This window comes from Trachypithecus francoisi, unplaced genomic scaffold, assembly GCF_009764315.1.
Source record: "Trachypithecus francoisi isolate TF-2019V2 unplaced genomic scaffold, Tfra_2.0 Contig00137, whole genome shotgun sequence".
Classification (NCBI taxonomy): Eukaryota; Metazoa; Chordata; class Mammalia; order Primates; family Cercopithecidae; genus Trachypithecus; species Trachypithecus francoisi.
The window spans coordinates 616,169-643,695 of record NW_022680485.1 but is presented as its reverse complement, the minus strand read 5'-3'; the positions used below and the strand labels follow the sequence as shown (position 1 = coordinate 643,695).

The window sequence follows — 27,527 nt, the reverse complement described above, 5'->3', positions numbered from 1 at the left end:
GGCAAGAGTTCCTATTATCTGGAAACATGGCAGTATAGTGGCACCTCAACCTCAAATGATATGACCCACTCTGGTAGCTAAATATAAGGATTTGTGGAAACAATTAACAGCTCTTAATAAGATCAATATTTGGGAAGGAAAATATACTATGCCATCACAATATAATCCTAACTACATTTTAGAACTTTTTGAAAACAATACAATGTGGATAGAAAGTTGTGTTCACCATCCTTTTCTGTTGGCAATGGGCGATCTAAAGTTTGACATCCCTAATTATCATGTAAATGACCAGGAATGTAGATTGTTCTCTTGTGTGAACTCTTCCTTGTTTAATACTAATCATTCTATCCTAGTAGTGAGAGCTCAAGAAGGATATGGTTACCAGTGAAGCTTTCTCATCCTTAGGAAGCCTCTCCCTCTGTACATGTTACTGAAATTCTTCAGAAAATTCTGAGATGCTCTCGGTGTTTCATTGTTACTTTAATCTTGATTATTATAAGACTGATCACTGTCACAGCTACTGTGCAGCAGCTGGAATTATGCTACATTCATCAGTGTAAACAGCAGATTTTGTAAATACATGACAAAAGAATTCTACTCTGCTGACTCTCACACTAAAATAGACCAAAAGATAGTTAATCAAATCAACGATCTCTGACAAACTGTAATGTGGTTAAGAGATCAAGTAGCTAGTTTAGAATATGGAATGCAGCTAAAAAGTGACTGGAATAATTCTGACTTTTGTATCACTCCTCACCCTTGTAATGAATCACAGCATGAGCAGGAAAGAATTAAGAAATATTTAAAAGGTCATACTGGAAATTTGTCTTTGAATATTGCAAAACTGAAGGAACAAGTATTTGAAGCCGTTCAGGCACATCTGATGCTAATGCCAGGAACTAAAGTGCTTGAAGGAGCTTTAAGGTGGGCAGATTAGCAGCTATTAACCCATTAAAATGGATCAAGAAACTTGGAAGCTCTGTGATTTCAGTGATGATTGTGCTTTTAATCTGTTGTCTTTGTATAGTCTGCAGATGCAGATCCCAAATCCTGCAAGAAGTAGCCCACCGTGACAAAACTGCCTATGCCTTTATCACTTTGCAAAAACATAAAGGGGGACATGGTAGCAAGACCTAAGTCTATCATAAACAGGCCTTAAAGAAACTGGCCAGAAACAGGATTTCTGCAGCAATGTGACATGCTCATGACGGCTGTCATGCACACTGCTAAAAGTTGTTGGTTTAGTGGAGCAGGGCAAGGAACACCTGGCCCTGCCCAGAGCGGAAAAACTGCTCAAACCACAAATGATAACAGGAGTGGCCTGTGCCTTGACAGCATGTTTTTGCTGCAGATAATCAGCCAGAGCCTGTTTCTCTGCTCCTCACTGAGAATGCTTTGTTTCCCATAAGGAATGCTTTTAGCTAATCTTGCTTATCACTAGCTTTCTGTCAATAAATGTGTGGGTCAAACTCTGTTTGAGGATCTCTGCTCTGAAGGCTGTGACATCCCTGATTTCCCACTACACACCCTATATTTCTGTGTGTCTTTAATTCCTCTGGTGTTACTGGGTTACGGTCTCCATGACTGAACTCATGTCGACAGGTGCAGGATTCAGCAACAATTGACAATACCCAAAAGTTGTGGGGTCCCCCAAAACAGAGGAGAGTCAAATCACCGAGGTGTTAGATCCCAGTGATATATCACAGTCTTACATTTGGACTGGGACCAGGCAGCAAAATCAAATCACCCAGGTGCTGAACATAGGCATATGTAACAATCACACCCACAGGAAAGTCCAGTAATGATTTAACAATCCCGCACAGGTCCCAGTTCTAGGTATGAGAGTCACCACATTTTCTGTGTTGGGTCTAAGTATGGTAGTGAAAATCTCACCAGTGAACTGGATCAGTGCATGAGAGCCTTCATTCCTCCTGTAAACTGTGTTCACTCTGGCCCTAAGCCCAGATAAAATTTTCATGGATTCAGATGGAATTCCCACATGCCAATGAACTGAGTTTAGAAATAAGTCATCATTCCAACTTTGGCTGGATGTTCACATATGACAGTTACAATTTTAACTGTGGACTGTGTCTGTGTGAAATTCAGGGTCTCACCAGTGGTCTCTGTCCATGTGTGAGGGTGACAATCCTAACAATTGGTGGGGTGTGCACATGAGAGCCACAATTTCACCTGGGTGTTGAACCCTGGAATGACACTCTCTGTACCACAAGAGATTTATATAGTATGCAAGAAAGTGGCAATTATCTATGACTTTGTACAAAAAAGAAGAACCAGGATCATAATTACAACACTAGGCCTAGCTATAAAAGACAGCATCTCTCCTATTAGATGGATTGAGGTATGAGAATCACCATTGCATCTGTGAGCTAGGCCAAAATATATTTTACAATCCCACCTGTGAATATGCAAAGAGAAGGAGAGTCACATCACCTAGGTTGAGGGCAGGACCAAACAGGAGTGTTGCATCAATTTAATACTCAGCCAGGAATATGTTACAACCTTCTCCTGAAAGCAGGACACAGGCAGCAGAGTCACATCACCTGGGTGCTGAGTTCAGCAACAGGTAACAACGCTTTCCAAGGTCAATACCCATGCAGGACAGACACGTCGCCTGGTACTTGGGCCTAGCGATAATTCACAATTTTTCCTGTGTGCAGAGGGCAGGCAAAAATGGAGAGTTACATCTCCTAGGTGACTGATGCATAGATATGTCAGAAGGCCCTCTGTAGAAAGGGTCTGGGCAGAAGCCTCTTATTTTATAGCTATTGGATCTAGTAATATGTCCTAACATGGAAAATATTCAGGGCTTAGGCAAAAAAAAAAAAAGGGGGGGTCACATAACCTGAGTTCAGAACTTAGCAATATGTAACAATGCACCATGTGGGCAGTGCCAAGGGAAGAAAAAAGACTCACATCACCTGGGTGGAAGACCCAGGCATATGTCACAATGACACCTGTGGGCAGGACCAAGGCTGGAAAAGAGGGTCATATCTTTGAGGTGCAGAATCAAGACATATGTCACAAGCTCATCTGTGGGCTGGGTTGAGGCAGGAGAGTCAAATCACTAAAATGCATAGCAGACACAATCATATCTGAAGGAAAGTCCAGGAATAAGATTAGAAATTCCACACATGTCCATGTTCCAGATATGAGAGTCAACACCTCCTGTATGTTGGGTCTAAATACATGAGTAACAATCTCAAGAGCTGACAGAATTTTTGCAAGAGAGCCACAATTTCTTCTGCAGACTGTGTTATTTCACAGTAGGCACAGCCTCGTATGTGTGCTGAAGTTTGGTCTGAGTCACCAGCCCACCTGTAGACCAGATCCACATATGAGAGTCAATTCTCCAACTTTCAACAGACTCCATGTGTGAGATTCAGAACCCCAACAGTGAGATATGTTTATATGGGAGAATGACAATTTTTATTGTTGCCTGAGTGTGCATTCAAGAGACACTATCTCACCTGTGTGCTGTGTACTCCCATGACACGCTGTGTCACCTGAGGGCTTTATAGAATATGCAAGAGTGGTGATCCTCTGTGACCTTCAAAGAAGAAGGAAATCTAGATTCTTTTCATTAGTTCTAAGCCCAGAGTCAACATCTCTCTAATTGGCTAAGTCTAGATAAGAGAGTCCTCACCTTCCTATGAACTGGGTTTAGAAATGGGTCACCATTGGCTGGGCGTGATGGGTCACGCCTATAATCCCAGCACTTTGGGAGGCTGAGGCTGTTGGATCACCTGAGGTCACGAGTTTGAGAACAGCCTGACCAACATGGTGAAAGCGCATCTCTACTAAAGATACAAACAATGAGCCAGGCATGGTGGCAGGTGCCTATAATCCCAGCTACTTGGGAGGCTGAGGAGAATCACTTGAAGTTGGGAGGCAGAGGTTGCAGTGAGCCGAGATCGTGTCATTGCACTCTAGCCTGGACAAGAGGGAAACTCCATCTCAAAAAAAAAAAAAAAAGTCACCATCTCAACTGTGGCCAGATGTTCACATATGACAGTCAGAGTTCCAACTGGGAAGTGCATTCATATGAGATTCAGGACCTCACCAGTGAGCTCTGTCCATGTGTGAAGGTAACAATCCTAAAGGTTTGTGGGGTGTGCATAGGAGAAACACAATCTCATCTGTATGGTAGACCCTGTTATGACATTCTCTGTAACACACTAGGGCTTTACAGATGTGAGAAAGCGGTAATTCTCTATGATTTTTGTACAGAAAGAAGATGCAGGATCTTCTTTGTTTTCCTAAGCATAGCTATGAGCAACATTATCTCTCCTACTGGCTTCTTCGAGGTATGAAAGTCATCAGTACATGTGTGTGATTGGCCAAGTTATATGTCACAATTACACCTGTGAGTAAAGAACAAGCACTAGAATCACATCAACTGTGTGCTGGGACAGGGTTACATCACAATCTTCCCGAGAGCATGCACCAGGGAGGAGAGTCACATCACAAGGGTTCTCAACCAGAGATGTTACAATCCTTTCCTGAAAGCAGGGCACAGGAAGAAGAGTAAGATCACCTGGATGGTGGGCCAGGAGATATGTCACAAGGCTCACTGTGGGCAAGGCCCAGACAGGACAGACAAAACACCTGGTTGCTGGGTCCAGCAATATGTCACAGTTGTCTCTATGGCAGAATGCGGGCAGTAAAGGATTTCATCTCCCAGGTGATGGGTAAAAAAATACATCCCAAAGCACTCTGTGGGAAGGGCACAGGCAGAAGCCTTCCAACCCCTAGGTGTCTGTTTCAGTGATATGTCACAATAACCAAAATATGCAGGTCTCAAGCAAGTGAGGAGGGTCACACCACCTAGGTGCTAGGTCCAGTGATCTGTCACAATCTTTTTTTTTTTTTCTGGCAATGCTCAAGCAGAATATAAAAGTCACATCACCAAGATAGTGAACAAAAACACGTGTTAGAATATTTCTGTGTGAGGGCTCATGCAGGAAAGTTGCATCACCATGTTGTTGGATCTAGAGATACATTGTAATACATGATGTATGCAGGTCTCAGGCGGGAGAGGAGAGTAAGGTCACCTAGATGCAGGGTGCACCTAAATGCACATCACAATTTCTCCTTAAGCACACCCCAAGCAGTAGCAGAGAGTCACATCACCTAAGTTCTTGATCCAGCAGTATTTCACAATACCCCTGAGGGGAGGGCCTAGGCACAAAGTCACATTACCTAGGTGACAAGCCTAGAGATATGTCACAATGTCCCTTGTGGGTAGGGCTCATAAACAAGAGGTGAGACATAGCCTAGGTGCTAGGCTCAGCTTTATGGTCCAATCACCCCAGTGGGAAGAAGCCAAGAATGAGGAAGAGTCACATCACATAGGAGCTATGTCAAGTGGCATATCACAATTCCCACTGTGGACAAACCCCAGAAGAAAAGAGTCACATTATCTAGGTGGGAGGCCCAAACATATATCACAGTGACTCCTGTGTTCAGGGACCAGGCAGAATAATTACATCACTGTTTTGCTTACCCCAGCAATAAGCCACTCTGTATTCTGTGGGCATGGCCCAGGCAGAAGAGGAAGGTCACATCACATAGGTATAAAGGGCATTTACCTGAGCTTTGCCCATAAGAGAGATTGTAATGGGTTAAGAAATATGTCACAGTGCTCCCTGGGTGAGGGTTCAGGCAGAGGACTCACATCATCTTAGTACTGGGCCTAGTAGTATGTCTCAAAGCCTTCTAAGGGCAGAGCCAAAGCAAAAAAAGTAACATCACCTTAGTGTTATGCAAAGTCATATCTCATAATCTCATAATCTCTTTTGTGAGCCAAAACTTAAAAAAAGAAAAGTGTCAGCCGGACGCAATAGCTCAGGCCTGTAATCCCAGCACTTTGAGAGGCCAAGGCAGGCAGATCACCTAAGGTTGGGAGTTCAAAACCAGTCTGATCAACATGGAGAAACTGTGTCTCTATTAGAAATACAAAATTATTTGGGCATGGTGGCACATGCCTTTAATTCCAGCTAATCAGGAGGCTGAGCTAGGAGAATCGTTTGAATCCAGGAGGCAGAGGTTGTGGTGAGCTGAGATCACATCATTGCACTCCAGCATGGGCAAGAAGAGTGAGACTCTGTCAAAAAAAAAAAAAAAAAAAAAAAAGAAAAGAAAAAAAAAAAAAAAAAGGAAAGAAAAGTGTCATATCAGCTAGGTGCTGGGCCCAACAATATGTCCCAATACCCCAAGTGATTAGGGGACAGGAAAAGTAAGTCACAGTTCCAGGGTGATTGAGAAGATATATATTACAATATTCTCTGTAGACAGGTCCAGGATGAAGCGTCACCTCACCTGGCTGATGGACTTAACAATATGTCACAATGGCCTATGTAGGTAGGGCACAAGCATGAGAGTCACATAACTAAAGTGTGAGGCCCAGCAATATGTCACAGAAACATGTAGGCAATACCAAGGCCAAAGAGGAGACTCACATTACCTGGGTGCAAGGTTCAGCAATATGTCACAATGACCTTTGTGGGCTTTATCAAGGCAGAATAGAGTCTGGTTCCAGTGATATGTCACTGTGAGTTGGGCCCAGGCAAGAGAGTCAAACCATTCAGATGCTGGGCTGAGGTGTATGTCTCAATCACACCTGTAGGAAGGTCTTGTGATGACATTAACAACAACACACATGTCCTGAGTGAAGGGATGAGAGTCAACACCTCCTGCATTTTGGGTCTAAATACAGGAGTCACAGTCTCAATGGTGGACTGGATTTGTGCATGAGCCTCAATTTCTATTGCAAACTCTGTGCCTTAAAGTTACAGACAAAAGGTACACTGAATCTTGGTTAAAGAGTCACCAACCCAACTGTGGAAAGAATCCAAGAGTCAATTTTCCAACATTCAACTGCCTCCAAAAGTAAGATTCAGAACCTCAAAAGTGGGTGGTGTTCATTTAAGTGAATGACAATCTTTGCTATTAACTGGGTGTGAATATGAGTGTCGCAATCTCACCTGTGTGCTCAGCCTTGCCAGGACACTCTCTGTACCACCTGGGTGCTTTATATGGTATGCAGGAGAGTTGCAATCTGCTCTGAGACCTTTGTACTTCTATAGATCCATAATCTTGTTTGGTCCTAAATCTATGAGAGTCAACATCTCTCAAATTGCCTGGGTACAGACAGGAGAGTCCTCACCTCCCAATGAGATGGGTTTAGAAATGAGCCAGCATCTCACCTGGGCATGGTGGCTCACACCTGTAATCCCAAGAGTTTGGGAGGCTGAGGCAGACAGATCACCTGAGGTCGGGAGTTCAAGACCAACTTGACCAACGTGAAGAAACCCCGCCTTTACTAAAAATACAAAAAAAAAAAAAAAAATTATCCAGGTGTGGTAGCACATGCCTGTAATCCCACCTACTTGGGAGGCTGAGACAGGAGAATTGCTTGAACATGGGAGGCAGAGGTTACAGTGAGTGGAGATCACACAATTGCACTCCAACCTGGGCAACAAGAGGGAAACTCCACGTAAAAAAAAAAAAAAAAAAAAAAAGAGTCGGCATCTCAACTGACCAGGTGTTCAGATATGATAGTTACAATTTCAACAGTGGACTGGATCTGCATATGCAAATCATGACCTCATCAGTGGGCTCTGTCTATGTGTGAAGGTGACAATTCTAAAAATTGGCAGAATGTGCTTACAAGAAACATGATCTTTAGGCTGGGCACAGTGGTTCATGCCTGTAATCCCAGCACTTTGGGAGGCCAAGGTGGAGAGATCATGAGGTCAGGAGATCGAGATCATCCTGACTAACATGGTGAAACCACATCTCTACTGCAAATATAAAATATTAGCCATGTGTGGTGGCACGCACTTGTAGTCCCAGCTACTCGGGAGGCTGAGCCAGGAGAATTGCTTGAACCCATGAGGTGGAGGTCGCAGTGAGCTGAGATCGTGCCACTGCGCTACAGCTTGGGTGACACAGCAAGACTCTGTCTCAAAGGGGAAAAAAAGGAAAAAGAAACAAAACATGATCTAACCTGATTTGCAGCCCTAACCAGGACTGAGGCAGGAGCCTCCCATTTTAGGAGTCTGGCTCAGTGAAATGTCACAGTACCCAATATGCAGTTCTCAGGCAGAACAGAAGAGTCACATGACCTAAGTTCTTGTTCCAGTGATATGTCACATCTTGCCTTTTGGCAGGGACCAGGGAGAAGAGGAGTCACATCACATAGGTGATGAATGAACATATATGTCCTAATACTCCCATGTACAGAGAAAATGCAGGACAGTTGCATCAGCTATTTGTTGAACCCAGTGACATGTCAAAATATACAATTTATGCAGGCCCCAGGCAGGAGAAGAGAGTATCATCACCTAGGTGTCAGGCACAGTGACACATTACAATACCTTCTTGAGAGTCCAAGCAGTGGAGAAGAGTCACATCACCGAGGTGCTGAGTCAAAAAATATGTCGGCCAGGCATAGTGGCTCAAGACTATAATCTCAGCACTTTGGGAGGCAGAAGCCAGTGGATAACCTGAGGTCAGGAGTTTGAGACCAGCCTGGCCAATATGGTAAAACCCTATCTCTAACTAAAACTATGTGGGGGTTCAGTCAGGATGGTGGGAGAAATTGTAAAATTATAGGAAATAAACACAAACCCTCATGAAAGGCCTGGGGGTTTGCATAAAGTGTTTGGCTGATGGCAGCTGAATTCTCTTAAAAGTTTAGGGCACAGATACATAGGAATGTAGAGTAGTTTACCTAAATAACTTGTTCCTTCATGTGGTCCTAAAACTCACCTTTGATAGTTTGCGGACAGGATGGCTCCTTTAGAGCAAAGGCGACCAGGTTGACTACCCTCTAATGGTGTTGACTCAAAGTTTTTGTCATTTAATGTGTGCTGAATAAAGGCCAGCAGGGCCAGTGAGTCAGGGCCATGGCTGCAACTCCTTACAGCACTCTCCTTGAAGTCTGTAAGTGGCCCGTCTGACAAGCACAATATCTGTGTCAGTGTACGTTTTTCATCTGTCATTGGGTCAGGGTCTGCAGGACAGACCCCTGCAGCTGGTGACCCATGTAAGGAATGCTGTACAGGGAGCACGACAGACCCCTGAACAATGGTAAAAAAGGAACTGCACAGTCAGTGAGTAATCAGTAAGTCATTGGTGCCCACACGGGATTTCCAAGTTCGACAGGGATTTTTCAAGCTGAGGTTTCATCATGGGACAACAATTCCAGCTCAACAGAAATAGTATATAAAAGTATTGAAATAGCTGCTTAAAGCAAGTGGAGCCTCAGTTTTGAAGGCTCAATTAAGGGACTCAATGCAAACTGTTGCAACCCATAACCCATGGTTCCCAAAAGAAGGCATGCTAGATGTACAGCTCTGGGAACCAGTGGTGAAAATCTTAAGCAACACCATGTGCAAGGGCAACGGGTCCCAGTATCATCTTTAATACTATGGGCTCTAGTGAGGGTGACCTTGGTCCCCTTATACACAGAAGAGCCTAAAAAAGGGAAAAAGGAGGAGTTGTCACCTGCCTTACCACCTCCTTCTCCCTCAGCCCCGATATCACTGGTCTGAAATAACAAAGAAGAAACAGAGGTTTTGCCTAAACGGCCTCCTCAAATAAATAGGAAAAAAGATGAGGGATACACTAAAGCAATGCAACCCTGTCTTAAGCAATTAGCATTAGAACGGGAGCACTTAGCCTGCCCACTAATGCAAAATCAATGAGGCAATCAGTTACATAGAGTTGAGAGGCCAGGCACAGTGGCTTACGTTTGTAATCTCAGCATTTGGGGAGGCAGGCAGATCATGAGGTCAAGAGATTGAGACCATCCTGGCCAACACGATGAAACGCTGTCTCTACTAAAAATACAAAAATTAGCTGGGAGTGGTGGCACATACCTGTAATCCCAGCTACTCAGGAGGCTGAGGCAGCAGAATCACTTGAACCTGGGAGGCAGAGGTTGCAGTGAACCAGATTGCACCACTGCACTTCAACCTGGCCCAGCCTGGTGACAGAGCAAGACTCTGTCTCAAGAAAAACAAAAAACAAACAAAAAAAAGAGTTAAGAAAAGACACTAGAGGCCAGAGCTGTGCAGCCAAGGAGTCAGTGGGCAGAAGAAAAGGTTCAGCAGCAGGGAAGCTCGCAGATACAGAGCCAACAAATGCTCCCCAAAATTCAGCCAGTGTGGTGGTAGTGGCAGGGTTGGGGAGCCAGGACCAGCATGACAGAGCTAGCCTGCTAAGTAGGGGTGGAAGGCATGTGCAGGAAAGTCTGCCGAGCCAGCACCAGCCTGGCGGTGGGGGAAGGGAGCAGCATAAATGAAAAACAGCACAGGCAAAAAGTGGTGCCTAGGCAAGTGCAACATGACAGCCACCCCAGGACCTGCGCTGCTGCCCTCTGACTCTGCGGGCGGCCCACAATTGCTTCATGTGTTCCTTGTATACAAGCTGTCAGGCCTCTGAGCCCAAGCCTGCATGTATACATCCAGATGGCCTGAAGCAACAAAAGAACCACAAAAGAAGTGAAAACAGCCAGTTCCTGCCTTAACTAATGACATTCCACCATTGTGGTTTGTTCCTGCCCCACCCTAACTGGTCAATTGAACTTGTGAAATTCCTTCTCCTGGACAAATGAGTCTCAGAATCTCCCCACTAAGCACCTTGTAACCCCCACCTCACCTGCAAGAGAAAAACTCCCTTTGACTGTAATTTTCCACTGCCTACTCTAATCCTATAAAACTGCCCCACCCTTATCTCCTTTTGCTGACTCCCTTTTTGGACTCAGTCTGCCTGCACCCAGGTATTAAAAAGCTTTATTGCTCACATAAAGCCTGTTTGGTCATCTCTTCACACAGACGTGCATGACATTTGGCGCTGAAGACTCAGGACAGGGAACTCCTTCAGGAGACTGATCCCATGTCCTCACCCTCACTCCATGAGGAGATCCACCTACGACCTTGGGTCCTCAGTCCAACCAGCCCAAGGAACATCTCACCAATTTCAAATCGGGTAAGCATTCTTTTAACTCTCTTCTCCAGCCTCTCTCACCACCCTTCAATCTCCTTGTCCTTCCAATTCCAGTTCTTTTTCATCTCTAGTAGAGACAAAGGAGACACATTTTATCCATGAACCCAAAACTCTGGCACCAGTCATGGACTCGGGAAGACAGTCTTCTCTTGGTGTCTGATCATCATGGGGATACCTGACCTGATTATTCACCCACATTCCACTGGTGTCTGATCACTGCAGGGATGCCTGCCTTGGTCATTCACCCACATTGCCTTGGTGGCAAGACAACTGCAGGGATGCCTGCTTTGGCTGCTCACTCACATTACAGCCCAGCGCTGCTCACCCCACCCTCTTCTCCGCATCTCTACCCTTCCCTTCAAACTTCACTATGGGCAAACTTCTGCCCTCCATGCCCCTTCTTCTCCCTTGGCCTGTGTTCTCAAGAACTTAAAATCTTTTCAACTCATACCTGACCTAAAACCTAAATGCCTTATTTTCTTCTGCAACACTGCTTGGCCCCAATACAAACTCAACAATGGTTGCAAATGGCCAGAAAATGCACTTTTGATTTCTCCATCTTACAAGACCTGAATGATTTTTGTCAAAAATGGGCAAATGGTCTGAGGTACCTGATGTCCAGGCATTCTTTTACTCATCAGTCTCTCCCCAGTCTCTGCTCCCAATGTGACTCATCCCAAATCTTTCTTCTTTCTCTCTTGACTGTTCCTTCTGTCTCCACCCCAAGTTCTGAGCCCTTTAAATCTTTCTTTTCTAAGGACCCATCAGACCTCTCCTCTCCTCTTCAGGCTGCTCCTCACCAGGAGGAGTCAGGTCCCAATTCTTTCTCGGTCTCCACTCCCTCACCCTAGAATCCTTCTGTCACCTCCCTTTCTCACACTTTGTCCAGCTTATGACTTCATTCCACAACTAGCCCTCCCCCACCCACCCAACAATATCCTCTCAAAGAGGTGGCTGGAGCTAAAGGCATAGTCAAGGTTAATGTTCCTTTTTCTTCATACGATCTCTCCCAAGTCAGTTAGCATTTAGGCTCTTTTTCATCAAATATAAAAACCCAGCCCAGTTCATGGCCCATTTGGCAACACCCTTAGATGTTTTACTGCCCTAGACCCAGAGGGGCCAGAAGGCCATCTTATTCTCCATATGCATTTTATTACCCAATCCACTCCCAACATTTAAAAAAGGCCCAAAAATTAGATTCTGGTCCTTAAACCCCACAACAGGACTAAATTAACCGCACCTTCAAGGTGTACAGGAATGGAGAAGAGGCAGCCAAGCAGCAATGTATTTCTGAGTTGCAATTACTTGCCTCTGTTGTGAGAGAAACCCCAACCATATCTCCAGCACACAAGAACTTCAAAACGCCTAAACTGCAGGGGCCAGGTATTCCTCCAGGACCTCCTCCCCCAGGAGCTTGCTTTAATTGCCAGAAATCTGGCCACTGGGCCAAGGAATGCCCGCAGCCCAGGATTCCTCCTAAGTCATGTCCCATCTGTGCAGGACCTCACTGGAAATTGGATTGTCCAACTTGCCCGGCAGCTGCTCCCAGAGCCCCTGGAATTCAAGCCCAAGGCTCTCTGACTGACTCCTTCCCAGATCTTCTTGGCTTAGCGGCTGAAGACTGAAGCTGCTCAATCACCTCAGAAGCCTCCTGGACCATCACAAACGCCTTGAGTAACATCTTACAGTAGAGGGTAAGTCTGTCTCCTTCTTAATCAATACAGAGGCTACCCACTCCACATTCAAGAGCCTGTTTCCCTTGCCTCCATAACTGTTGTGGGTATTGATGACCAGGCTTCTAAAACTCTTTAAACTCCCCAGCTCTTGTACCAACTTGGGCATTCTTTTATACATTCCTTTTTAGTTATCCCCACCTGCCCCATTCCCTTGTTAGGTGGAGACATTTTAACTAAATTATCTGCTTCCCTGACTATTCCTGGGCTACAGCCACACCTCATTGCCGCTGTTTTCCCCAGTTCAAAGCCTTCTTCACATCCTCCCCTTGTGTCTCCCTACCTTAATCCACAAGTATGGGATACCCCTATTCCCTCCTTAGTGATCGATCATGTACCCCTTACCATCCCATTAAAACCTAATCACCCTTACCCTGCTCAATGCCAGTATCCCACCCCACAACAGGCTTTAAGGGGACTAAATCCTGTTACCATTTGCCTGCTACAGCATAGCCTTTTAAAGCCTACAAACTTTCCCTACAACTCTCCTATCCTACCTGTCCAAAAACCAGATGAGACTTACAGGTTGGTCCAGGATCTTCACCTTATCAACCAAATTTTCTTGCCTATCCACCCCATGGTACCAAACCCATATACTCTCCTATCCTCAATACCTCCCTCCATAATCCATTATTCTGTTCTGGATCTCAAAGATGCTTTATTTACTATTCTTTCACACCCTTCATCCCAGCTTCTTTTTGCTTTCACTTGGGCTGACCCTGACACCCATCAGTCTCAGCAACTCACCTGGACTGTTCTGTCCCAAGGCTTCAGGGAGAGCCCACACTACTTTGGCCAGGCCCTTTCTCATGGTCTGCTTTCTTTTTGCTCATCTGCCTTCCACCTTGTTCAATATTTTGATGATCTTCTTTGTCCCCCTCTTACCAATCTTCCCAGCAGGACACTATCCTGCTTCTTCAACATCTCTCCTCAAAGGGATACCGAGTACCCCACTCCAAGACACAAATTTCTTCCCCTAGCATTACCTATCTCAGTGTAATCTTCCATCAACATACACGTGCCTTCCTGTAGAGCATGTTCAGTTAATCTTCCAGACCCCAATCCCACCACCAAACAACTCCTTTCCTTCTTAGGCACTGTTGGATATTTCTGACTCTAGATACCAGGTTTTGTTCTCCTAACCAAACCACTTTACAAACTCACTTAACTGATCCCATAGACCCTAAGTCTTTTCCCCATTCTTCTTTTTGCTCTCTCAAAAAGGCCCTGGAGACAGCTCCCACACTAGCACTCCCTGACTCATCCCATCCTTTTTCCTTACACACAGCTGAAATACAAGACTGTGCTGCTGGAGTCCTCACACAGGAGCCAGGTCCACGACCTGTTGCCTTTCTATCAAAACAACTTGACCTCACAATTCTGGGGTGGACCTCACGTCTATGTGCAGCAGCTGCCACTGCTTTAATACTTTTAGATGCCCTCAAAATCAACAGCTATGCTCCACTTACTCTCTACAGTTCCCATAGCTTTCAAAATCTATTTCCCTCTTTCCTGTTCCCCACCCAGACCGCACTTGGTTTATTGATGGTAGTTCTTCCAGGTCCAATCGCCAATCATTGGCAAAAGCAGGCTATCTATAATGTCTTCCACATCTATCATTGAGGCTACAGCCCTGCCCCCTTCCACTACCTCTCAGCAAGCAGAACTATTGCCTTAACTTGAGCCCTCATTCTTGCAAAGGGAGTACATGTCAATATCTATACCAATTCCAAGTATGCCTTCCACATCCTTCACCACTATACTGTTACATGGGCAGAAAGAGGTTTCCTCACTACACAAGGATCCTCCATCATTAATGCCTCCTTAATAAAAACTCTTCCTAAAGCTGCTCTACTTCTGAGGAAGCAAAGGTCATTCACTGCAAGGGCTATCAAAAGGCATCAGATCCCATTGCTCAGGGAAAAGCTTATGCTGATAAAGTAACTAAAGAAGCAGCTAGCACTCCAACTTCTGTCCCTCATGGCCAGTTTTTCTCCTTCTCATCTTTTCACTTTACATTTCCAGTTTTGCCTTACAAAGGTCTCTTCTTCCTCTGTCGCTCCTCCATCTACATGTGTCTACCTATTAATTGGACAGGCACATGTACACCAGCTTTCTTTACTACCAAAAACAATTTTGCAAATAGGACTGAACAGCTTCCTGTTCCCCTCATGACACCAACACTTCACCACTATTTTATTGTTCTTATTAATATAAGAAGATAGAAATAGGCTTCAACTTACTGCTGCAAAAGGAGGACTCTGTATGTTTTTAAATGAAGAGTGTTGTTTTGACCTAAATCAATCTGGCCTGGTGTATGACAACATAAAAAAAAAACTCAATGATAGAGCCCCAAAACTTGCCAACCAGGCAAATAATTACACTGTACCCCCTTGGGTACTCTCTAATTGGATATCCTGGGTCCTCCCAATTCTTAGCCCTTTAATACCTGTTTGTCTCCTTCTCTTATTTGGACCTTGTGTTTTCCGTTTAGTTTCTCAATTCACACAAAACCACATTCAGGCCATCACCAATCATTCTATATGACAAATGTTCCTTCTAACAACCCAACAATATCAACTGTTGCCCCAAAATATTTCTTCAGTTTGATCTCTCCCACTCTAGGTTCCCATGCTACCCCTAATCCCGCTTGAAGCAGCCCGGGGAAACATTGCCCATTCTCTCTCCATACCATCCCCCAAAATTTTTGCCACCCCAACACTTCACCACTATTTTGTTTTGTTTTGCTTTTCTTATTAATATAAGAGGACTTCTGAGACCAAGCCTGCACGTATACATCTAGATGGCCTGAAGCAACTAAAGAACCACAAAATAAGTGAAAATAGCTGGTTCCTGCCTTAACTGATGACATTCCACCATGGTGATTTGTTCCTGCGTGACCCTAACTGATCAATTGACCTTATGAAATTCCTTCTCCTGGACAATGAGTCTCAGAACCTCCCCACCAAGCACCTTTAAACCCTGTCCCTGCCTGCAAGAGAAAAGCCCTATTTGACTGTAATTTTTCCACTACTTACCCAAATCCTATAAAACTGCCCCACCCCTATCTCCCTTTGCTGACTCCTTTTTCAGATTCAGTCTGCCTGCACTCAGGTGATTAAAAAGCTTTATTGCTCACACAAAGCCTGTTTAATCATCTCTTCAAATGGACATGCATGACATAAGTGACATCCCAGGTTATAATTCTCTGCTAAGATTTAAGTAAAATTTAATAATTTAAAAGATCTAATAATGGCCATATTGCTATCTCTCTCTTATCCCTAACATGACACTCTCCAATTCCAATTTAAGTAAAACAGTAGCCTCTGAAGGGAGAGAAATTACAAAGGGCTCATGAATTACTTGAAAAGCAATTAAAAGTTAGGCACGCAGAATAATAGTCCTTGGAATTCACCCATTTTTGTCATCCCCAAAAAAGTCAGGTAAATGGAGGCTTTTGCATGACCTACATGTTATTAATGCCAATTTGCAACCTATGGGACCCCTTCAGCAGTGGCTGCCTTCCCCCATGGCAATTCCTCAAGATTGGCCTATAATCATTATTGACTTAAAAGACTATTTTAAAATGATTCCCCTAGCAGAACAGGACAAAGAAAAATTTGCATTTACAATACCAGCTGTCAATAATGAAAGGCCAGCTTGTCAATTTTATTGGACAGTGCCTCCTCAAGGAATGCTAAACAGTCCTACAATGTGTCAGCATCCTGTAAATAAAGCTTTGTTCCCCAGTAGAAAAGAATTTCCTGCTTGCAAGATTATTCATTTTATGGATGATATATTACTAGCAGTCCCAATAGAGCTGCTACTTTTAAATTTATTTACCTCTGTCATGAAGAATACAGTTAAGAGGTTTAATCATAGCACCTGAGAAAGTACAAATGTCCTCTCCTTGGAAATACCTTGGGTACATACTAACTTCCCAGTCAGTAAGACCTCCAAAGGTTAAACTAAATACTAGCAATTTACATGCATTAAACGATTATCAGAATTTACTGGTCAATATTAACGGGCTCTACCCTACTTTAAGGATTCCTACTGATAAGTTACAAAACCTGGTTTCTATCTTAAAAGGCAATACAACCCTAGATTATCCCAGATATTTAACCCCTGCAGCAAACAGGGAAATTGAGGAAATAGAACAAGCCATCTCTCAGAGGCAGCTAGATTGTATATATCCAGGCTATTCAATTCAGTAAAACACTCCCCTACAGGGTTAATAGGACAGGTAACCCCAGAACTGTGCTTCCTAGAATAGGCTTTTTGCTCACATACTGGGACTAAAACACTCTCTCCCTACATCCAACTACTCAATAAAGTCATCTATTCAGGCCACAAACGATGCAGTCAGTTGCTAGATTATGATCCTGATATCATCAGGATTCCTTTAAGTAAAAGGCAATTCAAAGCAGTATTGCCAGTATCTATCGATCTGCAAATAGCTCTCTCTGATTACACGGGACAAACAGCATGTCCTTCCTGCTAATAAACTCCTTTATTTCTTATCTTACACTCCTGTGATTTTGCCTACAAAAATAGTTCACTTCCCCACACCTAATGCTTTAACACTGTTTACTGATTCAGGTAAACATGGAAAAGTGGCAGTCTGGTGGACACCATAAAATTCACTCACTCACTCTGGGTTTACTTGCACTCAGAGAGCTGAGATTGGGGCCCTGACATTGGCCTTGGAAACTTTTTCCACTCAGTCCATCAATATTGTGAGTGACTCTGCTTTCTCTGTTTATTTACTGCAGAATCTTGAGACAGCCCTAATTAAGTCCACTCTAGAGTCCGCCCTATGTGCTCTTTTTCTCTGACTTCAGCAATTGCTAGATCAATGTACATATCCTGTTTTTATTACACACACTCAAGCCCACAGCTCACTGCCTGGCCCATTAACTTAGCAATAATCAAGCAGACCTTCTGGTTATAACATCACTGTTTAACCAAGCCACCAAATCATATCAATTCTTCCACCAAAATTAGAGAAACTTATCTAAACAATTTCAACTTACCCAGAGCCTGGCTAAACAAATTATCCTGCAATGTCCAGATTGCCAGCTCGCAGGCATAGCCCCTCTTTCAACAGGTGTTAACCCTAAAGGACTAGAACCTAATCAGTTATAGCAAACAGATGTAACACAAATCCCTGGATTTAGAAAATTTAGATATGTACATGTATCCACTGATACCAACACTCATCTAATTAGTGCACACACCCTTCCTGGAAAATCCACTTGCTATGTCATTAAATATCTTTTAACTTTTGTGTTTATGGGTCAGCCTACAATTAAAACTGATAATGGTCCGGCTTATGCCAGCTCACAATTTCAACAATTTTGTCACATATGGAATATCCAACATTCCACAGGCATCCCATATAACCCCCAAGGAGAAACCATAGTAGAATATGCCCATTCCACTCTTAAAAATATGCTCAAAAAAACAAAAAAGGGGGTGTATGGGTAAAGACCCTGCAACACTATTGGCACAAGCCTTATTTACCCTTAATTTTCTAAATTTAGATGATAAATTTCAATCAACTGTAGAAAAGCACTTTGCTAAAACCTCTCAAGACATAAAACCTGCAGTTTTTGTTAATGTGGGGAAGAGGATATGCTTGTGTTCATACCCCCTCGGGTCCTCTTTGGATTCCAGCACGATGCATCAAACCATACCATGGCATGCCTAGGACCCAGCTTGGTACCAGAAATGAAGAAACTGACCTTACAGAACCCACAGCCCCGAACAATGCAGCTTCCACAGATGACACAAGCCCCAGACCTGGGGGATGCTGAAGAGAACAACTCAGGAGGCTGAACGAATCCTGCTCCAGACACAGACACCAATTACTCCAGATAATTTGTTTCTTGCTATGCTTTCTGTTGTACATTGCAACTCACATATGGTATTGATCCTTTTTATGTTCTTGCTTTGTTGGCAACCTGTACCTGCTACACTCTGTTAAGCTCATACTTGGACCCGCCTTTCTTTTGCCCTGTCACCTGGGCAGACACCCCCTTCCCAGCCTTTAATAATGTAACTGCTTGGCTAAGAGGGATAGATTTACCCCAGTAGGGCTCCTTAGTAACAGCACACATAGAACCAAAGTGTCAAATAACACTATAGGTCACTCTTCGACTGGAAAAGAATGTTGCTAATTATACTCATGATTGTCTTATGTTATTTGCTAATTCTAGAATGTAAAGTTGGAATAAGAGCAATGACCACCACTCCTGACAGACCTGTTGCTTCACACTTCTGTACTCTTCAGTCAACGGAACCTGATGCAAAGAACAGAAAAAGGGGGAGCTGTGGGGGATTCAGTCAGGATGGTGGGAGAAATTGTAAAATTATAGGAAATAATCACAAACCCTTGTGGAAGGCCTAGGGGTTTGCATAAAATGTTGGGCTGAAGGCAGCTGAATTCTCTTAAAAGCTTAGGGCATAGATACATAGAAATGTAGTTTATCTAAATAATTTGTTTACTCATGTGGTCCTAAAACTAATCTTTGATAGTTCACAGGCACAATGGTTCTCTCAGGGTTGGGGGAGGGCAACCAGATTGATTACCCTCTAATGGTGTTGACTTAAAGCCTTTGTCATTTAATATGTGCTGAATAAATGCCGGCAGGGCCAGTGAGTCAGGATCACAGCTGCAACTCTTTACAGCTCTCTCCTTGGAGTCTGTAAATGGCCTAGCCCCTCAGTCGGTCTGACAAGCATAATATCTGTGTCAGTGTACGTTATTCATCTGTCATTGGGTCAGGGTCTGCAGGACAGACCCCTGCAAAAATAAAATTAAAAAATAGCCAGGCATGATGGCACATGCCTGTAATCCCACCTACCTGGGAGACTGAGATAGGAGAATTACTTGAACATGGGACGCAGAGGTTGCAGTGAGCCAAGATCATGCCACTGCACTCCAGCCTGGGCAATAGAGTGAGATTCTATCTCAAAAAAAAAAAAAGTATATATATATATATTATATATATATATATATATATATATATATATATATACACACACACCTGTGTGTATGTGTGTGTCACAATAATCACTGAGGGGAGAACCAAGGCAAGAGAGTCAAATGTCCTAAGTTATGGGGTAAGACATATATCACAATAACCTCTGTGAGTAGGACTCATGAAAAATAGGAAAGTCACATAACCTAGCAGCTGGGTAAAACTATATGATATAATCATCCTTGTAGACAGGGCACAAGAAGAAAATCACATCACATAAATCCTGGACCAAGTCATATGTAACAATCCACACTATGGACAGTTCCCAGGAAGAAAAGAGTCATACCATTTAGGTGACGGGACCACAGGTATGTCACAATAGTCCCTGTGAGCAGAGATCATGCAGAAGGAAGAAATCACCTGTGTGTTGGGTGTAGCAATAAGTCACTATTTTCTGTGGGCATGGCCCAGGCAGGAGGGGAGAGTCACATCATCTAGGTACTTGGCCCAGAGATATGTCACAATCTCTACTATGGGCAAAGCCCAGGTAAGAAAGGAGAGTCACATCAAATAGTTGATGGGCCAAGAAATATGCCACAGTGCCCCAAGTAGGCAGGGTCTGAGCAGGAGACAAATTACATTCATGCCAGGCCCTGCAATATGTCACAATGTCTATTGAGGGCAGGGCCAGACAAAATAACCCTGGTGTCAGGCCCAGCAATATGTCAGTTTTCTTGCAGAAGAGAAGAGTCACATCGGCTCAGTGCTGAAACCAGCAATACATATTGTTATCCCCCAGTGAGCAGATATCAGGCCAGTGAAAAGATTCACATCACCTAGGTGATCCACACGGAGATATATCACAACTTCCCTGGAAAGCAGTGCCCTGGAAGAATGGTTACATCAGCTGGGTATTGAAAGCAGCTATACTTCACAATGGCCTATGTAGGCAGGCCGTAGGTGGCAAAGAGCCATCACCTGGGTGCTGAGTCCAGGGATATGTCACAATTTTCCTGAAAGAAAGGCTCAGGTGGGAGAGAAACATCTTTTAATTGCTGGGCCCAGTGATATGTCACAATCTTCTCTGTGGGAAGAATACAGGTAAAAGAGGAGAGTCATATCTTTCTAGGTAATGAAGGCAGAGACATGCCACCAAGCCTCCTGTGGGCAAGGCACAGGCAGAAGCCTCTCATCCGCTAGGTGTTGGGCCCAGAGATACATCACAATACTCACAATATGCCATGCCCTGGCAATAGACGTGAGTCATATTACCTAGGTGCTGGGTCCAGAGATATGTCACAATCCCTGTTTTGTCAAGGCCCAGGCATAAATGGAGAGTCACATCACCTGAGTGATACATGAAAAGATATGTCATCATATCCCTGTGGGCTAAGCCCATGCAGGAGGGTCACTTCACCTAGGTGCTGGCTCCAGTGATGTCACAATACATAATGTATGCAGGGCCAAGGCAGGAGAAGGTAACATCACCTAGGATACTGGCCCAGTGATATATCAAAATCTTTTTCTGGCAGTAGAGAGTCACATCACCTAGGCTCTTAGTCCAGCAATATGTCATAGTACCCCTTGAGGGGAGGGCCCAGGCAGGAGATTCACATTACTTTAGGTTAGCAGCCAAAAGACATGTCACAATGCCCACTATGGGAAGGGTTCAAGAAAAGAGAAGAGTAACATGACCTAGGGGCTAGGCTATGTGTGATAATCCCCTCAGGTGATCCACCCGCTTCAGCCTCCTACAGTCCTGGGATTACAGGTGTAAGCCACTGCACCTGGCCTTCTGCCTTTTTTTTTAGACAGAGTCTTACTCTGTCACCCAGGCTGAAGCGCAGTGGTGCAATCTCGGCTCACTGCAAACTCCACCTCTCAGATTCAAGCAATTCTCCTGCGACAGCCTCCCGAGTAGCTGGGACTACAGGCACGTGCCACCATGCCCAGCTAAGTTTTTGTATTTTTAGTAGAGATGAGGTTTCACTGTGTTAGCCAGGATGGTCTCAATCTCCAGACCTCATGGTCCGCCCAACTTAGCCTCCCAAAGTGTTGGGATTACAGGCGTGGGTCACCATGCCAGGCCTGTCCTTCTTTTAAGAAGAAATTGTGGCTGATCACGGTGGCTCACACCTGTAATCCCAGAACTTTGAGAGGACCAGGCAGGCGGATCACCTGAGGTCAGGAATTTGAGACCAGCCTGCTCAACATGGTGAAAACCCATCTCCACAAAAGATACAAAAAAATAGCTGGGTGTGATGGTACATCCCAGCTACTTGGGAAGCTGTGGCAGGAGAAACACTTGAAACCAGGAAGCAAGGTAGCAGTGAGTCTAGATCACGCAACTGCACTCCAGCCTGGGCGATAAGAGCAAAACTCCGTCTTCCCTTACCGCCCCAAAAAAAAAGAAAAGAAAAAGAAGAGAAACAAGAGCAGAGGCAGTAGAGTCACGTCACATGGCTGCCAGGCTCAGTGATGTGTCACAATGCTCCCTGTGAGCAAAGCCCAGGTAGGAGAAACACGTCACCTGACTTCTGGGCCAAAAAATATGTCACAACTTCTTCTTCTTATAAAAAAAAAAAAGCCTTGGTTTAGAGAGTCACAACAAATAGTTGATTTTCCCAAAGGTATTTCACAATGCTCTGTTGTCAAGGTTCATGCAGGAGACTCACATCACCTTGTTACTGGGCCCAGAAATATGTCACAATGCCTTTTGAGGTCTAGGCCAAGACAAAACAGTAATGTCCCATTGGTGTAGAGCTCCACAATATGTCCCAATCTCCCATTCAAGCAAAACTTATGATGAAAAGAAGAGTCACCCTTGTTTGGTAGTGGGCCAAGTGATATGTCACAATCCCTAGTTTTTGGAGAAACCAGGCAGAAGACAGTCACATCACCTGGGTGATGGGTGGAAAGATATGTCACTATGCCTCTTTAGGTTTTGGCCCAGAAGTCAGGTGACGTGTTTCTCCTACCTGGGCTTTGCTCACAGGGAGCATTGTGACACATCACTGAGCCTGGCAGCCATGTGACGTGACTCTACTGCCTCTGCTCTTGTTTCTCTTCTTTTTCTTTTCTTTTTTTGGGGGGCGGAACCCAGGCAGTAGAGTTAAATTACCAGGGTGTTGGACCCGGCAGTATTTTACAATTGTTTACATGGTCAGGAAACAGGCATGAGAGTCACATAACCTGGGTGTGGGGTCCAGAGATATGTCACAATGCCCCCTGTGGGCAGTGCCAAGCAGGAGAGGAGACTCACATCACCTAAGCACAAGGCACAGCGAGGTGTCACAATGTCCCCTGCAAGCAGCACTAATGCAGAATAGAGTCATATACCCTCAGTTCTGGTTTCAGTAATATGTCACTATCCTATCTGTGAGTTGAACCCATGCAAGAGTCAGATCACTCAGCTGATGAACAGAGAAAAATGTCACAATTAAACCTGCAGGAAGGCTCAGCAATGAAATTAACAATCCCACACATGTCCTGGTATTAGGTATAGGAGGTTAACACTTCCTATATATTGTGTCTAAGAACAGGAGTTACAATCGCAATGATTGTCTAAAGTTGTGCATGAGAGCCTCAACTCCTCCTGCGGACTGTCTAATTAGAGAAGTCACAGCCTCATAGGTGTGCTGAATCTTGCTCTGAGCATCACCAACTCACCCGTGGACTGGATTCACATCTGAGAGTCAAGTTTCCGACCTTTGACTGCCTATAGGTGTGAGATTCAGAACCTCAAAAGTAGGCTGTGTTCATATGGGAAAATGACAATGTACAGTGTGGGTGTGCATACAACTGTCACAGTTTTCCCTGTGAGCTGGGTCTTGTTAGTACACTCTCTGTACTACCCAAAGGCTTTATACAGTGTTAATGAGCATCACAATTCAGTCTGAGATCTTCATCTTTCTTTTCCCAAGGGAGAATCTTTTTTCCCACTACTGAGTTGGAGTCTTGCTGTGTCACCCAAGCTGTTGTGCAGTGGCACGATCTCAGCTCACTGCAACCTCTGCCTCCCAGGTTGAAGCAATTCTCCTGCCTCAGCCTCCCAAGTAGATGGGATTACAGGCACCCATCACCATGCCCAGCTAATTTTTGTATTTTTAGTAGAGACAGGATTTCACCATGTTGGCCAGGATATCTTGAACTCCCGACCTCGTGATCTCCCCACCTTGGCCTCCAAAAGTGCTGGGGTTACAGGCGTAAGCCACCATGTCTGGCCAGATCTTCATCTTTGTATGCAACCACAACCATTCCTGTGGCCCTAAGCCCAGATATTAGAGTCAACATCTCTCCAATTGGCTGAGTCCAGATAGTAGAGTCCTCACTGCTTACGTTCTGGGTTTAGAAATGTGTCATCATTTGAACAGTGGCTGGATGCTCACATATGACAGTCACAATTCCAACTGTGGACTCTGTTTGCATGGGAAATTCAAGACCTTAGCAATGGGCTCTTTCCATGTGTGAGGGGGATAATCCTAATGGCTGATGAGGTGTGCATATAAGAAACAAAATCTCACCTATGTGCTGTGCCCTGTGATCACACACACTCTCTGTAACACTTGATAGGTGGGGTTGTGGCAATCCTATATGACCTTCATACAAAGAGAAGACCCAGGATGTTGTTCATTTTTGTAAGTCAAGCTATGAAAGACAGTATTTTTTCTAACAGCTGATTTGATGAATAAAAGCCACCATCACATATGTAAGCTGACCACAGTATATGTCATAATTAGGTAGGGAGTTAGCAGGAGAGTCATATCACCTGGAATTTCAGCCAAGGATATCTCACAATCTTCCCTGAGGGAGGGAACCAAGCAAGAGTGTCACATCACCTGGGTGCTCAGCCAGAAATATGTTACAATTCTCTCTGGAAAGCACAGCACAGGCAACAGACTCACATCACCTGGGTGCTGAGCTCAGCACTGTCACATTGCTCCCTGGGGGCAAGACAGAGGCAGAAGAGCCACATTACCTGGTGTCTGCTTCCAGGGATATGTCACAATCCTTCCTGTGAGGGGGAGGGTGCAGGTAATTATAAAATGTCATTATCTTCTAGGTCATGGATACAGATTTATGTCACAAGGTCCCTGTGGGCAGAGCCGAGGCAGGAACATGCTATCCTATAGGTGTTGGGCCTAATGATATTTTATAATAACCAAAATATGGGAGGCCCAGGCAAAACAGGAGAGTCATATCACTTATGTGCTGGGTCCAGTGATATGCAACAATACCCCTTTTTGGCAGGGCCTAGGCAGAAGACAATTACATTACCTAGGTGATAGATGAAAAGATACGTTATGGCCAGGCACGGTGGCTCATGCCTGTATCCCGGCACTTTGGGAGGCTGAGGCAGGTGGATCACAAAGTCAAGAGATCGTGACCATCTTGGCCAACATGATGAAACCCCATCTCTACTAAAAATACAAAAATCAGCTGGGCGTGGTGGCGGGTGCCTGTAGTCCCAGTTACTCAGGAGGTTGAAGCAGGAAAATCGCTTAAACCCGGGAGGTGCAGGTTGCAGTGAGCTGAGATCGCGCCACTGCACTCCAGCTTGGCAACAGAGCGAGACTCCTTCTCAAAAAAAAAAAAAAAAAAAAAAAAAAAAAAAGGGAAAAATATGCTATAACATCTCTGGGCTCAAAAATATGTCAAAATGTCTTATGTGGGTAGGGCTCTAGGAAAAAAAAAAATCACATGACCTAAGGGCTGGGTTCAGCTATATTTCAGCTATATTTAACAAACTCCCTAGTTGGCAGGGCCCATGCATGAGAGAAGAGTCACATCACTTAGGTGCTGGGCTCAGTGATATGTAACAAAGCTTTTCGGCAGGGCCCAGGCAGAAGAGGAGTGTCACATCACCTAGCTGATTGCTAAAATGATAGCTCATAATACTCCTATGGGCAGGGCCCATGCGGGAGAGCTGCATTACCTAGGTGGTGGAGTCAGTGATATGTGTTAATACACGATGTGTGCAGGTCCCAGGCTGGAGAGGAGTCACCTCATCTAGGTTATTGACCCAGTGATACATCACAATCATTTTTCGGGCAGAGACCAAACAATAGAGAAGAATCACATCACCTAGATGCTGGGCCCAGCTATGTATCACAGCACCCTGAGAAGAGGGTCCAAACAGAAGATTCACATCACCTAACTGAGGGTCTCAGACATATGACCCAATTCCCACCGTGGGTAGGGCTCAGGAAGAACCATAGAGTCACATAACCTTGGAGCTGGGCCCAACTACATGTCAAAATCACCCGTGTGGGTGGAGCCCAGGAATGAGAGAGTCAAATCATGCAGGTGAAGGGCCAAGCAATGTCACACTCCCCACTGTGGACAGGTCCCAGGAAGAAGAGTCGCATAATGTCAGTGATGGGCCCAGATATATGTCACAATGACTTCTGTGAGCTGGGAGAATCACATCACCTGTGTGCTGAACTCAGCAGTAAGTCACTCTCTCCTCTGTGGTCAAGGCACAGGCAAGAGAGGAGAGTCACATTACCTCAGTTCTGGGCCCAAAGTTATGTCACAATCTTTTTTTGGGCAACATTCAGGTAGAGAGAAGAGTCACATAAAATAGTAAAGGGCCCAGAGATGTGTCTTGTAGGTACCTTGCAGGAAGGGTTAGGAAGGAGACTCACATCACAATGCTTCTGGGCCCAGCAATACATCACCACGCCTTCTCTTCTGAGGGCAGTGGCAAGGCTAAAGAGTAATGCCACTTTAGTATTAGACCCAGTGACATGTCACAGTATCCCCTGCAGGCAGAACCTAGGACAAGGAGGAGAGTTACATCAGCTAGGTGCCAAGCCCAGCGATATGTCACAATCCCTTCTGTGAGCAGAAGCCAGGTAGGAGAATAGAGTCACATTACCTGTGTGATGGGTGCAGGGATGTTGCAATGTCCTCTGTAGGCAGGGCCTAGGCAGTATAGTTACCTCACCTGTGTGTGTGACCGAGCAATATGTCACAATGGCCCACATAGGCAGGGCACAGGCAGAAGAGTCACATAACCCGGGTGTGGGGCCCAGCGATATGACACAATGCCCCCTGTGGAAGAGGCAAGGCTGGAGAGAAGATTCACACCAGCTGGGTACAAACCCAGTGATACGTCACAGTGTCCTCTGTGGGCAGTGCCAAGGCAGTAGAATAGTCACATCACCTCGGTGCTGGGTCCAGGGATATGCCATAATCCCATTTATGGCCTGGGCCCAGGGAAGAGCATCGAATCACTCTGGTGCTGGGTAAAGTGATATGTCATAATCACACCAGCAGGAATATTTAGGGATGAGATTATGCATCTGGACTGGCGAGAATCAACACATTAAAAATATGACCAGACCGTGCACAATGGTTCATGCCTATAATCCCAGCACTTTGGGAGGCCAAGGCAAGAGGATATCTGGAGCCCAGGATTTGGAGACTATCTTGGGGGAAATGTGGTGGATGAGACCTCCATTGAACAATAATAATAAAAGTTTAAAAAGGAGGCTGGGCGCAGTGGCTCACACTTGTAATCCCAGCTACTCAGGAGGCTGAGGCAGGAGAATCACTTGAACCCAGGAGGTGGAGGTTGCAGTGAGCCAAGAATACACCATTGAACTCCAGCCTGGGGAACTAGAGTGAAACTCCATCCCCCCAAAAATGAATGAATAAGTAAATAATTCTGAGGTCAGCTGGGTGCAGTAGCTCATGCCTGTAATCCCAGAACTTTGGGAAGCTGAAGTGGGCAGATCACTAGGTCAGGAGTTCGAGACCAGCCTGGCCA

The 27,527-nt window shown here is 44.8% G+C and overlaps 1 pseudogene; it reads left to right on the top strand.

Moving 5' to 3' along the window:
• LOC117066295 overlaps window positions 1-26,986 on the top strand; it is a 31,783-nt pseudogene extending 4,797 nt beyond the window's left edge.
• Window positions 26,987-27,527: the final 541 nt, after the last annotated feature.